Consider the following 16,329-nt stretch of genomic DNA (forward strand, 5'->3'; position numbering starts at 1 on the left):
AGGATTTATTGGTGCTTCGTTATGTACGCGATACATAACTTATGACTGAAATAATGAATTAAACGACCTACAAAAACAAATATTAAAAAAAAATTAAAATCAATAAAATAATGTTACATCAATATTAATACTTATTGTAATCAATCTAAAGTATAAAAAAAAAAACATTTATTCTGAGTTCCAACTTCCAAGTACTTTCGAATTACCATACTAGATATGAGCAACCGCACGTGAAATTGGCAAAAAAAACGAAAGGGGAAATCACACGGCGTAGTAACGCGGGCCGACTCGGTTCTCGAACTACATTACACTTTACATAAAAACATTGTGTTGAACGACAACGGGGCATCAACTTTCCCAGCCAAGACATAAGCGAAATTGAATTACACATATTGAAAAAGAAATGTAGAGCTCCTTGGTAGGCGTGGTTTTGTCCAAGGCTCCTCCTACTCAGTCATCCGCGCATGAATCGCGGCTGCATCGCTTGAGAATCGCTAGCGTTCCGCGTGTCACAGACGATGGCCAGTGCGAGTTGAGATACGCACCGGGTCTGTGTCGCATCCGCACGCTACTTCAGAACTCTTCTCGTGACACATTTTACGCGACGTAACTTTTTGTGTTTACATTTCCAAAAAACATAAAATAAATAATTTATTCTTAATGTGTCTATAGACAGCATAAAATGTAAATAAGTTTGAGTTTTATTGTGAAACTATGAGTGCAGTGTTAAGAACGCATGTGTTGTATAATTAAAAAATTATAATTATAAACTGATTCTAAAATGTTACTTATCAAATATAAAAAATCTGGGTAGGTATCTTTCATATAAATTTATTACATTAAAACTATTATTATATAATTATTATTATTATATAATAATAAAATGTTATATTATAAAGCATAGTAGACTGTGAACTGAAAAACTGTGAAGTTTGAATTATTATTTTGTATTTTATTAAAAATAAATATTTTGAAATAATTTAAATAAAATTCAGTTTAACTTTAGATTAAAAGAAAGTGTAATTAAAATTTTGCTAAGTATAATTAATTGAATTTGTCGAAATGTTTGTTTAGTTCAGTTGAAGATAAATTCTTAAGTCAGGAGATTACTTTAAATGGAAATTACGTTAGTCTAGGATTAAATTAATTAAACGCGTAGTCAAAGGCGTTGAGAAACTAGAAAATATATAATTTAATTTATAATCGTCGAAATGAATTTTATTTGAATAGTGTCGATTTTGAAGTATAAATTTTATATGAGCTAGTTTATAATTTCTAGTTTCCTTTACGTCACTGAATCTATTTTAAGCTTTTTAAATATTATCAATATATTAATGAGTATATTTCGTACACTTTTTTTTTAATACCACAAGTAAGAATGTGTGTGAATATTTTCACATCCATGCGGAGACATTCCACAATTCTGTCAAAAAGTGGAATATCAAATCATTTGATTTGACACTAGTTCGTATAATTAAACCGAATTATAGATGTATTGACACTGTTTAGCGGTAGAATTATTAGAGGGCTTAGGCTAACGCGAATATTTTCAATTTCGTTTTAATTTTTAACAAGCTTAACTTATGGCTTTACTCCTGCGAAATTTATTAAGCTTTGCACACACACAGTCACCCCCATTTTACCTCTTCGAGGGGTGCATTAAAGAAGTAACCTATATCCTTCCACGGAATATTATCTAAATTTGTTTAGCGGTTTAAGCGTGAAGAGGTTACAGACAGAGTTATTTTCGCATTTAATATATTAGTCTAGATAGACATACGCACAAGTTTCATAGGTTCAATCATAGACTTTGGTCTTATAGTAATACGAAAAAAAAACACTTAACTTCCAAAACTCCCTTTGTAAAAAGAGAGAGAAAGTAAACGATTAGAAGGATGAAAAATTTTGTTTGATTGAGAGAACAATTTTCTATTTGAATTCGAAGCGTGTGTTCAAACTTTAAACAAGTAAGAATGTATGTCTGATTAACACATGAAATGACTCACCAAATTATATCTAAATTAGTTTAGCGGTTTATACGTGTAGAGCTAACAGACAGAGTTGCTTTCTCATTTGTATTATTAGTATAGATATATTTATAAAATGACTTTTATTAGTTTGAACATCCTAACGCTACACATAAACCTAATCTATATTTACTTAATTAAATAATTATAAGTAACGAAAAAATAATACCAACTGACGAAAAGAAAATTAATTGCCGCTTTGACTAAATTTAATAAAAGAAAAATATACAAATCCATACGAATGAGAATCGAGCACTGGTTTTACATAAATAATATTTTTAAAATACCTTTATGACATTCCTTTAACACATAAATTTTCTTTTCAAAGGTATTTATGAAACGTCATAAAACACACCTATTCTAAGCTATGTAAAAGTATTTATAAAAGTAATTAATACAATTTAGATTTAAATTATTTGATGTAAACTCAAACAATAATAATAACACGTGTCTTGAAATATCTTATAATATTACGTAGAAGAAACATTTTATATATTCCAGATTAATTAGTAAACTACAATAAAACTTCGTCATATAATTATTCTAAGCAAAGAAGTATTAAGGACTTCCTTCAACATTGAACTTTCGCTCGTTTTCAAATAGTAAAACTTTAAATTTACGTACTCCGTAAATTATACTGGTTAAAATATTAAATCGTCATAAGGCTTAGGTTGCACTGCGAAATTACAACGTGCGATTTTTTTCACGCGGTTTATATCCGTCAAAGGATTTTAGTGAATTTGAGTATTATGTTTGAGGTTTTCTATCACAAAATCTAAGTATCAAATAAGAGATGGGAAGAAAGCAATATGTACACCAAGTGTGTACAAATCTATGAAAGCATGTAAAACACGCACTTGATTATTTCCGGTCATGTAAATGTGTAAGTGACAGAAGAGAGAGTGACCCTTGGCTTGTGTTCAGACTTATGAACTATTATAATCTCCTTTGCGGCTCAGAGAGACAAACATTACATAATAATGAATTACTCATTATTCACTTATCTATCCTCAAAGTCATGAAACTATTATCATACAAAATCATAACACCACTGACCGATGGTGTGTTATAAGCAGCTGCTATGTGTATAGATTTAATGTATAATTGTTTTGTTTGTAATCATTATAATTTAAAATGATCTTTCAACAAAAGCAACGCATTTTCTTATTTATCTCGTCGCTTTATTTTGATTCATCGAAAAAAAGTGATATAACTCCAAAATGCAAAAATAGCACCGATTGGTTTTTCTTCACAGTGTGAAGTAACCCTAATTTTTTTGACACTTACCTAATCTTATACTAAAACTTATCATGTTTGTGTATAAAAGACTTATCGTCTTATATTGTTGTATCAAAAATACCAAATTAATTTAAAACGAAAGATATCAAAGTGACAATTATACCTGCTGTCATTTGCTAATCGACATCTTCCATTAGCGTTTCCTTGCAAATACCAAATATATAAAAGTAAATCTTAATTATTATTTTCCTGCTTTGACATCGAACGTCAGTGTCGCTACGATTTCGTATAAAATTACCCTTGTTTGAGCTACAATAAAAAAACATGACCGATTCCAACAAGCAACTCTACTCAAATACGTTAGTGATAAATAACTAAATAAAATAAATAGTAAAAATATTAAACTCCATTCCGAAAATACTTTTGTAAATAAAGATTTTTTTCTTCGCCGCAAAATAGATTACGAATTTTATTTGTAATCTTTTTTATATAAACATCCCTGGAAACGAATGTATCGTTCTTTGAAAAACTACTTGCTTGTATCAGATGTAAAAAATAAATATTGAAACGTGTCAAATTTAAAATGTATGTCCTTTCAAAGTTTTAATAATAAAATCGAACATGTCCTTAAAATAGTCGATTGTTTTTCATATCAGAAAACATTAATATGATTACATACTGATGTAAAAAGTATTTTAGAGTTTTCAGCTAAAAAAAAGTTATTTTAATTATCACTCAAAATATTTTTCTTCGTATTGTGCTAATATAATTGTAGCCGAAAGAATTGAACGAACGAACCTTTCCAGTATAAAAATATTTATGTCAAATATGTATCGGGCGACAAAGAAGCTATCCGGTATTTCGCCTCGCTAGGTATAAAATCGAGTTTATTTATAATATGCTTTCCAATTATACATTTTATATAATAACATATATTATTTCTTTATGCTTGTAAATGTACATAATCATTTATATTGCAAATTTATTGAGCCCTGTTATGTATTTAAAAATAATATATAAAATCACGTATTAACCTTATGTTATTCTGATAACAGTTTTCGAGATTTACTTGGATGTATAATGGAACTTTAATATCCCATATTTCCCCTTCCAAGTCGAAGCTTAGAATTTAAAAAAAGATACGTTTGACTTCGAAATAATTATAAAGTATCTTAAAAAAAAATACACACGACAATATCCATAAATACTTCTTTGTAAAAATTATAATTGAATATTTAGTTACGAATTGTCATATGTTAAATATCTATATGAATATTGTAAATTAAGTACAAAATTAATATTATTTGATTCCATTTTTTTTTTTGCTTTAATTGTTTAAATTACAATTACATCACTTAAATTACTTATTTAACTTTTTATACGATATGAAATAACACAAAAGGCTAAACGTCGATGCCTAAAACTTTTACTCCTAACGTCCTTCAAAAACAAATAATGTTTTTGTGTTATAAATATATTCATAATCTTAAGTAAATAATTATCTATTTGTATATTCTTATATTGAATACAAAAATGAAATGATACGCTAATTTATTTACTCTATTTTTTATTTTGAAGATTGATATATTTTTTTTTTTTACGTTTTTATATTAAATATGTATTATTTATAGTATATATTATTCTTAAAGATATTTTAAGTTAATTTTCATAAAACATCTGTGTATATCATAGATTCAATAGATTTTTTTACTTATTCATTAACTTAAAAGCATCTTGAAAGCCGAACAAGAAGCTTCGTCAGTTTTATACAAAATGGGGATCAACATAATTTAATATTCCATTCATTTTCTGTATGAATATCTGTGTACGAAAAAATTTAAGAGCTTTCGAAAAAGCCAGTTCAATGCTTCTAGCTTTAATCCGAATATCTCAACTCCACGCAAATTAATACTTAGTTGTATCGCGTTTTGTATTGACATTCAAAACATCAATTGTTTTTTTTTTTTATCATTCATAAAAAATAACTTTATTAAAAGTATTATTTACTTTTCATATTATACATTAACATATTATACATTTGCTAACTACGAATATTTATAGCAATGATTTAGGAATAATGTTTCTATTTTTGTTAGTAATATATGTATGATTTTCATTTTATAAGTTCGAATAAAGTTAATTTAAAATAGACTACATAGAGGATATTTTTTTTAAATGGAATTATTGTAAAATACCTTTGTATGCTTAATGTAGTTAAGTTTTATAGTCGCCAGCTATTTGTAAAAGCTAGAGCATACAGAGTTCATTTAAATGATATATCATTATAATTGTTAACTTTTAAGTACAATAGTTAGGTTAGTACAATAGAAAGTTCCTTTTTAGCTATATAATCAATAATTTATATTTTAATAGATTATTTTGTGCACTTAAATTGTATATTCTGTTGAATAAAAAGTACTACGATTACATTACATTTGTAAGTCCGAGAAAACGTGCAAAATTGAATTATAAGATTCCATTACACATAGGGTCAAGTTGATAAAAGCGTCTTAAGGCCGTAACATATCGTAGACACAAAGTCACTTTGCAATATTGAAAATAACATATGGGTACTCATATCGAAATAATTGCTATTAACGCGTCGCGTTATATATTCACGGGACAAATATTTGTTAGCGTGATTTAGAATATAATTAATAATGAATGTATCGTACGGTACGTTTAATTGATTATTATTATTTTATCAGAGGACAACGGTCGTATTGATGTTTTCCGGTGAGGGTAAGCGAGATAGTTTAATGTGATCATTAATTTAATCTGAAACCAAATACGATATTGCATTTATATACTCGCGTGTAGTTTGAAAATATTTCACGTTTTTGTTTTTATGCAATTTATATGGTAAGCACGTGTGAGAATGCATCGTTAATTAGTATGACTGGCTGTTAAGGCTGCGGACCTTTAAGTCCTGGATTCAAATCTCTCATGTCATGATTTAAATTTTTGAGTTTTTTATCATCACATTCTCAGGTAGTCAATCTTAAAACTCTAAAATTATGCAAATTTAGCGGGTAAATTCTCATTGTGTAGTTTGCCCTCATATCAGGCTATGGGGGGTATAGATAGTCTAGTATTTGAGCACTAAATTTTTTTCTATGCAGATTCGCAATCTGAAAGATTAGAAAAGTAATCGAAACATAAGGTTTTATGTACGTTACAAAATTAATTCTTATATAAGATACTATTATTATATAAATAAAATTTTATTGATTTCTTAAATATGTCGTGAAGTGAAATACTTTATTTACTAAGAGTTTCTTATACATTATTTAACACTATAATACTTTTAAATAGCTTTTATCGCTTGACGATTCAACAACACTCCTAAGAGATCATTTTAAAAATAAAATGATATTTGTACTCAAATAAATTTTAAATCGACCGCTAATGTGTTTAGGGTGAGACATTATTTACAAAAGTCATAATTGTATTTATAACAAGCGGACAGACATGGTTACACTATAATATAAATTCAACCTAAAATTATGAATTTTTGAATGTAATTCAAAACATATATCATTAAAAAAAAATCCATGGGACCACGTTATATATAACAAAAGAAATCTTTGAAACAAACAGGATGTAATAAATATCTATTACGCCTCACGAAGAAGTTTTTAGTCCCTTATCTTAATAGTGTGTGAAATACAGCTTTTTAGATTTGCAGTCACGAGTAACGCTACATTTCCTGAACGGTGAGTAATTTAAAGACGGCAACCACTGATATCTAAAGGAACAGACATCCATTAGTCCAACAATAACGTAGAGGTGTGTTATAAATTATAAAAAGGTATACTTACTCGTTAATTTATATGGAACGATTAAATGTCTGTTTTGTCGGTGATTAAATCAAACCTTTCGATATTTATCATTTATAAGAGGGTTGTATAAATTAAATGAATTTTATAATTGTACGGCTTTATTCATATAATTATATACAAGCTTAGCAGTTTCATCCACTTGAAACGCAAGGAAGAATAATCCAAGAAATTAATTTTGCGATTCCAAAAATATTTCTCGTATCCAACAGTCAGACTTACGCGATCAAATATTTATAAAATATAAAATAAATATATTTATATATACGGATTGAAAAACACGAACGAGTTTATGTAATTGTTGCTAAAGGACGTGTTTGAGTCGAATAAAATTCTACCATATAGAACGTAGTAGAACAAACCTTTACGAAAATCTTTATCCAACAATGGCCCATTCATAATTAATGACATTATTTCAAATCAAATCAAAATATACTTTATACAAGTAGGCTTTTACAAGCACTTTTGAATCGTCATTTAACAGACTATATTAAGTGAAGCTACCACCGGTTCGGAATGTAGATTCTACCGAGAAGAACCGGAAACTTAGTAGTTACTCTTTTTCAACATCTAAAATACAGTCATGTTAGTTAAATACAATTAAATATGCATGTTATATATCGTGCCTGAAAGTCAACAAGCATTAACTCCACGCTTTTTTATCATCTATATAATCTTGTATCGAATATGCCTTCTTTACCAATGTATTTTTTACAAATGTTTTAAATTTATCAAACTGCAAAGTTAATAATGTCTGCGGTTAAAAATGTATAAATTGAAATGTTATACGTAAGTATTGTTATAAAATAAATCATATTTTTACTTTCATTTAATTCGATTAATTCAGAACGAAGCTTTCGAAAATCTATTACCATCGTAATCTTCACAAATTAGATAACCTCTAAATGTATTCCGTCTAAGTGGTTAATATTTTTCTTGGTATAGTGCCAATTTCAACACACTCGCACAAAGTAAAGTTAAATACAATTAACTTTCATAACACTTTGTACAATTACCTTGGACTATAGAAGTTGTATGAAATTGTTAATAGTTCTTTCGAGCAGGTTATTTTCAATTATATCGCTGCCTTCCCAGCGGTCGTGTGATACGAGTAATAAGCATAAAAGTTAATTATACAATACGACTCAAAATAAAAAAAATAAAAAAAAACAAACGACAAATGGAATCTACAATTTATTTAATAAAGCAATTTTATTTAGTCTAACTTGTGAAAAAAAAAAATTACAATTTATCTCTATCAAGTATCTCCAACTAGCTTTGTATCATTTCGTATAATTGTATTAACGTGTATGATAATTATATTAAATGATAAAACAATAAATCCATAGAAGCAATAAAATATCTCTCCCGTCAAATTGATAACTAAAATAAAATCGCGGCATCAGACAACGTCCGGCGAAAATCAATAGCCCGACCAATATGTGCCTATCATTTAGACATCCAGCGTTTCGTACGCGGCTTATAGCAACAGAGCTGTAAAGCTAACCGTTGATATTCGTGCATGTTGTATGACGGGCCACTTTTTGTCCGACACGTTACACCGACCATTCATTAGGCCTCGCCGACTATGATATTAATTAAGGGATGCCTTCGGCGAAAGCCTCGTATGCAACGATAAGTAAATAGATATAATCGCTTACGGACAATAACAACGTACTATGCATATGTTCAGTACGTATCTCCGAGATAAAAAGTAACCTATTATTCTAGACTATAATCCATCTCCCTTGGATGTTCTGATGTCATTGGATAAAAAACATCCATCTATCCAAACTTTTGCATTTGTAATATTAGTAAGGAGTGAGATAAACATTGTTTACGCCTTGTAATTAAACACAGATTTATCTCTTTCTGTCATCGTTGATTTACCATTCGAAAGAAGAGAACATCCCCCATAATACTATACATAGATAAAGCCGTTGACCGTTAAAGATGAACTTTAAAAAAAAAACCTAAGTGAATTTAAAAATACTTATTGTAGATTATTATAGTATTTTTATTGTAACTTAGAATGTATTCACTTAAACGACTTTGAACTTTTAATAATAGTTATTTACATTAGGAAATTATTAATAAAATTTTAAGTAACATGTGCATTGTTTATGTAATTTCGAGTACATATATCGACTTCATAGAAAAGAAATGCTAATTGCACCAAGTTACTCCAATTTTGGTTTGAGTAAACGATGTTTTCTTCCGACGATTATGATATGAATTTTAATTACAATAAAATCACATGAAAAGTCAGTTGTGCTAGACGAGTTTAAGCTAGCAATTTTTAGTTAAGATTTACGAATTCTAACAACAAAGCCCTTCAACAAGCATTTCGGGGAACCAACCAATCAGCAAAATCATTCCAGGAGTATAGGATTCCCATTCCGTGCAGTATAAATACCCAACAACCATATATTTATCCATTCGTAAGGTCAAGCGAATGATTTTCACACAATGTGACAAAATATGTTTCAAAGAAACCTTATAGCTTTTGATTAGTGAATATCAAAACATTATACAAGCATAATATTAACTTTTATACTAAGACTGTAAAATGGTTTTAAATGATAAACTTGAAGAAAAGTTTTAAGCTTCATATTTATTGCACTGGACCACATTTTCGGTTTTATGAATAAAAACCGTATACTGACCACGTATACGTAGACTCTGCTGATATTACATTATATATTTTGGCGCCAAAGCAGATGACATGTCAGCCATCTTGCTAATTTGTTTTATATTCGTGTAGTAATGGAACACGGTTATAGCGTCGAATGAAACGGATTCGTAGGTAGACTTAGCTGCGGCATTACCGGTTGATAAATAAGACTATTTATCGATACTGATACGGTAACATTACAGAATGTATATTAAGAAGCAACCGTTAATACCTCGATTTCTTTAAGTACTCTCTCTGAGGGGAAGCAATTGATACTGAAGCCGTAAGAAAATTTAATAACTCCTTAGTTCACCAATGGACCACCAACCTTAAGAATCGAGTTGTTATGCCCCTTGTTATCTGTAGTTACACAGGCTCACTCGCCCTCCAAGCCGGAACACAAAAATGCAAAGTGCTATTGGCGGTAAAATATATTTTGAGTAAATGATACCCAGACAGACTGGCACAAAGCCCTCGCCAAGTTTTATCTATAAAGATCTAAGACTTATATAAACATTTCTTTGAACATACAATGCTTTATCTGAATGCATAGCAACTGATACTGGTCTGAACTCTATGGAACTAATCCCTTCAAAGAGTTGTGAGAATATATTCATGTGTACAGTACCAACTTAAAAGCTACTGAATTTGATATTTATCGTAAACGACATTACAGTTTAAATTAAATTGAATTCTACGGTAATAATTTTTGATGTATTCAATAAGAAATTGCTTAGAAATTTTCAATAAAATTTGGTACGTATTAAGTAAGACACGTACTTTTTGTTGTGATCGATACTTTAATTATCACCTATAAGCGAACGATCCTTAAGTCTTTATACCAGTGAGCTTGGATGCGAAAACTTGCACGTGTTGAACAATATTTACAATTGTTCAAAAGATTGTAAACAATAAAATTCGAAAAACAAATATAGTTTAACTTAAAAAAAAATATATTTAATAATAAAACTAGTGAGCTAGCTCCATTATGGTAGAATTTCCAGTCAGAATCCACCAGTCAGTAATTTCTTAAGAACTTAGATATTTTTTTAAAAATGATAATAAATCAATAAACTATACTTACAAAAGAGTTACAATCGTCATCTAAGCGACTGTCGTTGTACCTTTAAGAACAGATTATATAATAAAAAATAATTTTAAATGAGAGTCGCAAGGTCAGATTAATATAGCACTTAGTTCTTATAAATCATATCTTAATCGTTAAATATTTAGAGTTGTAGAATTGCATGCATTGAAGCTAACATAAAAATATAGTTACGTGCGATTAAATAAAGCGCTCTTTACGCAAACATGTTCTACACTATATATAAGCTTATTACTAGCATGCTACTTAGTAGCTTCATAATCAGTAGGATTCGTAGTTAATAGGTGAAATTAAATTAATGATTCGATTTAAAGCAAATAGTCATTTTGTTGACATTCAATATTTAGACGCACGAGAGCTATTTTCCGTATTCATACTAATCACTTTATTGCGCCAAAGCATCAGGGATCGCGACCACACGCCCGGCCTGATTACACTGCTTTATAATTGCTCTTACAAATGAGTTGAAATTGCCAACGCCGATACTGTAATGTTTTCAGTTGATCGTTCATTAATTTGTGTATATTGTGTCAGTTTTAACATTTGTCTGATCAATGCGGTAAGCTTTGTGACTGATTTTGTATTGTTATTTAGAATATAACTTTTTGATGCGTATTTGGAGGTGAATGTGCCTGATCAAACTTCTGAAATAATATTTGATATTTTTCATAAATATCCCTTTGAATCGTTAAACGATATTACAATATGATTCGTTACGCTACCAAATATTACAACAATGATACATGAATTCATGATTTATAAACTACATATCTCAATTTAGTCTGTGTTTAGTCTGCTCTAAATGATTTACTAAAAGCCATTAAAGAGTTCCACTATCTTCATCCTGACTTAATTATCAGATCAGGACATAATACGAACTACATGTACAGACTGATTGAATTAGGTACAAGTGAGACAATTTATTTTGGTCGCAATCGATATGTGGTAGCGAAGATTAATAATAAGCTAGTCCAGTTATCGCACAATGTTTTTAAAGCGGTAGGTAGCTTAAAATACGACCTAAGTTGAGATAAGATTTGAAATCTTAATCATCTTTATGCGCCAACAAAAACGAGTCATGCGAAACAACCCTAAAAACTTTATTACTTTCAAACTATTCCTCGCAAATTGAAATAATTCACCCAGTCCGAGCGCATAACTTTAAAGTAACTTATGAACGAGCATAGAGAGGCTTTACACAATACGATAATGTCGTGCGATGCACGCAGCACGGAAGGGAAACGCGTTATGGCACTCTCATTAATTACGACTTCCTATGGTTATAGTCTACGGCAAGAACACATTGATTTAATGCTTATTATTCTCTTAGGTAACGTCTAACGATATCATTATTTTTCAAATATCGAATAACATTGATATGAATCTGAAATTTATAAGTCAGTAACGTTTGAGTAACATTTATATAATAATAAAATAATTATCCCGATTTTTATAGTTACATCATGAATATTATTATAGTATATTTTAATAATTCACGTTGTAGAGAATATAAATAATAATAATATAAAAAAAAATGATTTATAAAAGAAAGCTTATCTCTTTGAGAGATTATTATCCAGCGATTCTACAATTTGAATAATTTGTTTTAATTATATTGATGGTAAAAAAACAAATTTCATTAATTCAAAATTCATAGGATTGTGAATGTTAATTAATTTAAAAAAATATATATAAATTAATTATTTATGTAAAAACATACATACTGTATAGAATGTATGTTCTTGTCATGGTGAAATAAATGAACACTTAAGTTTTCTCTCTCTCAACTTAAACGTTACTGCGTTCACTCTTAGTAAAGGCTGGCTATGTTAATGTGGTTATGTAAATAAATTATATAAAAAAGTGTGTATATTTATTGATTTATTTAGAAACAAAACATATGACTACATACAGCAGGGTCTAAATAACAATTAATAATTATATTATTTGAATTTAATTAATAATTAGTTACTAAAAAGGAAATTAGCCAGAATATATCCAAACAAAATATTCAAATAGGCTCTAGCAAGCAATTTTGAATTGGTCATTTTACAATATTAAACTAAACCTAAGGCTACCACCTGTTTGAAATATAAATTCTACCGAGAAGAACCGCCAAGAAACTCAGTAGTTACTCTTTACCGACGATTAACATTATTAAATCGTCGGTATTTAGTTTATCCTGATTGGAAATCTACGACTACTAACCCCACACTTTCTAATGAGTAAGATAAAGGATTACATCCTTATTGACTTAAACATGATATCACACATTTTGCCGCCGAATAACAATATTTAGCAGTGTTTTGTTTCGATTAAAATAGTAAGTGAGCCATACACATGAGACATTTGCCAGCCCTATCCCTATCTATATGACATTAAATTGTATATTATATAGTATTTAAGGAATTTTAATATAGAAGCGAACACTTTGCCCAAGGAAGGATAAATTGGATTTGTGGACACGGAAACCAGGTGTTACAAGTTTTTCTTTACTCCTCATGTTTATACAATACTTGTTGCCAGCCTGTAACCCCTAATATTCACATGTATTAACCACTGAGCTATCTCGGCTGATACTATATGTACAAGTTAAATAATTTCCGATCATTGTATGTTTTATTTTTAAACATAACATTTTATTTTCATTTAATTCAAGAAAAGTTTTTGTAAAGTTTGCATTCCTTGTTTCTCAAGACTTTTGCCTTTAATTCGTAAATATTTTTGTTCGAAGAAAAAGTTTATCGACGTTCAGCCTTTGTGTTTGTTATAATCAAGTTCACAAGTCGGAAAATTTAATATAATTAACGTAGAGTATTAAAACGTAATCTTAATTATAATGTTTTTGTAAACCTATTAAGACTTATCGACCTGTCTCGTTGCTTCACGGACTCGAGTGTAAAAGGACGGCAACTCGGGGTCCCAGCGTTTTATTCCCTGCCCATAAAATATTTAGTTAAGCTGTTATGGAATTCTAGGAAACAAAACTGGATTTGAAGTTGGTGGAGCACCCCCATGCCTCGAATGCTTTTCGAAATCATTCGCTTGATTTCTCAATGTAAATTCTAATCCATAAATTAAAATAATTATGGCAAAGAAAGTACATTTATGTTTGCGCATATTTGGCCACTATAACACGTTTTGCACAAATGGCATAAAAGACTAGTTTTTGCCCGCAGTTTTAGCCGCGATTGTATTGTGTGCTTTCTGTTCCCCTGATACCGTGTATGCAAAATTTCAAGATCAGCAATTGAAGTTGAGACGAGAAAACGTCATCAATAAATAACAAACGGATTTCTAATATTAGTTAAGATTAACAACCGCGACCGAAACTAGGCCAGGAGGAAATTATTTAGCCTTATCCTTGTCAATCGTATATTTTAATCCAATTAAGTTCAGAATAAGTAAAGGCTTTGTAGCGCACGCAAATTACAAGAGGAACACATAAAATTCCACACCCTTAGACAGCGTTAAATTTGTTTCACAGACTCTTCACGGTAGTCATTTATTAAATCCTCTTCACGCTTTTTATAACACACCGAAGTTTTTGAAAGGTTACAACATTTTAAAGATGCTTTACTAAGAAACAATCTCAATCTTTTGTATTTAAAATCTGTATGTGTTTTAGTAAATGAACGCCTCTTAAATGACTGGACCGATTTTGATGATTTTTTGTGTATGCTGAGGCTTGGCTTGCACTCGGTACGTTGCGCTGTGGATTTCGAAGGTTCTTGTTAAATATAAATACAAATAATTCTCATCAGTTATTTTACCGCCAAACGGCAATACCATGATATCATGATCCGGTTTGAACAGTTAATGAGCCAGTGACATTATATTAGTCTAAAATATCTGTCTAGACAATTAATCTATTTGAGCGTTTGAAATTACATTTGATAAACACAACTAATTTTCTAATGCCAAGTTCTTATTTAACTTTCACTCTTGTACATTTGTAATCGATCGTCTTTGAATTACTAATAATAGACAGTTTAAATGAATCCTATAAGTTTTTATGTCAAATGCGACACGCAACTTTGAAACTTACGAAACGTTTTCATAGGTCTTATATTGGATTATGCCTCGTAGACAATTCGACAACCCATACGCAAAACGAATCATTTCATGTGTTAATCAGACATAAATTCTTACTTTTTTAAAGTTCGAACACAAGCTTCGAATTTTTGATTTGAAATTCGTTCTCTCAATCAAACCAAATTTTACTTCTTTCTGGCCGTTCAGTTTTTCTCTCTTTTTTACAAAGGCAGTTTTTGAAGTTAAGTTTTTATTTTTATTTTTTCGTATGAGACCTCTCGCATATGTCTACCTAGACTAATATTATAAATGCAAAACTAACTCTTCACGCTAAAACCGCTTAACGATTTAAATATAATTTGGTGTGGAGAGATATTGATTTCCGAGGATTGATATAGGCTACTTTTATAATTCACCCCTGAAGGGGTAAAATTGGGAGGAGACGGTTTGTGTGCTTTAGGCAAAGCTTAATAAATTTCGCGTGGGTAAAGCCGATGGTGTGTGATCACCATCGCCCATAGACATTGGCGTTGTAAGAAATGGTCGCTTAAACATTACCAATGCACCACCAACCTTGGGATGAATGAGGAACTAAGATGTTATGCCTTTACTCGTAGTGACGTAACTGATTAGCTGTCTAAGATTGAATGATTCGGATCTTTTTTAACCGTATTGCTTGAATAATCTTTGTCAAGTTCCCATATAATATACAACCTATATTATGTAACCTATGTTAATCTTTGACACTAAGTTTGATACATTATAAACACAAATATAGAACAGGTATAACTCAATTAGTGTAAGGATCGTTTAGAATTCACGGCTTCATTACAAGTACGCAAGCATATATCAGTTGTTATGATAAATATTAAATGCAATACTTAATAATTACTTGTCGGTCGGGCTTTGCGTAAGCCCGTCTGGGTAGGTACCACCCACTCATCATATATTATACCACTAAGCAGAAATACTTCGGATTATTGTTATCTGGTCCGAAGGATGATTAAGCCAGTGTAACTACAGGCACAGGAGACATCACATCTCAGTTCTCAAGGTTCGTGGCGCATTGGTGTTGTAAGGAATGCTTAACTAGTATGGACGATCGTGACCACTTACCATCAAGTAGCCGGTTTACCAGTCCACTAACATACACTTTAAAAAGATTAATAATTTATACGCTTACCATTCAATATAAATATTTTATGTAGATCCCATATTCTATACGTGCAAATCGATATTAAATAAATAATAAAAAAATAACGCAATCATTAAATGTTACTTAAGACGTATGGAACACAAAACTCTATGAAATAAGTCATAAAAAATATTAAATAAACCCAACAGTCTTTTTACTGGTGTAATAAGTTGTTGCCTGTCAAAAATGAGCACTGCTGTTTGGCGGTAGAATAT

The 16,329-nt window shown here is 29.9% G+C and overlaps 1 protein-coding gene across 1 annotated transcript in view; it reads left to right on the forward strand.

The window, feature by feature from the left end:
• Window positions 1-678: 678 nt before the first annotated feature.
• LOC125064458 (lachesin-like) overlaps window positions 679-16,329 on the forward strand; it is a 98,205-nt gene continuing 82,554 nt past the window's right edge. Inside the window, exon 1 of the mRNA XM_047671492.1 lies at window positions 679-810. The gene's annotated coding sequence lies outside the window, so the exon portion shown is untranslated. The remainder of the gene's footprint in view (window positions 811-16,329) is intronic.

The sequence above is a fragment of the Vanessa atalanta genome, chromosome 1 (assembly GCF_905147765.1).
Source record: "Vanessa atalanta chromosome 1, ilVanAtal1.2, whole genome shotgun sequence".
Lineage (NCBI taxonomy): Eukaryota > Metazoa > Arthropoda > Insecta > Lepidoptera > Nymphalidae > Vanessa > Vanessa atalanta.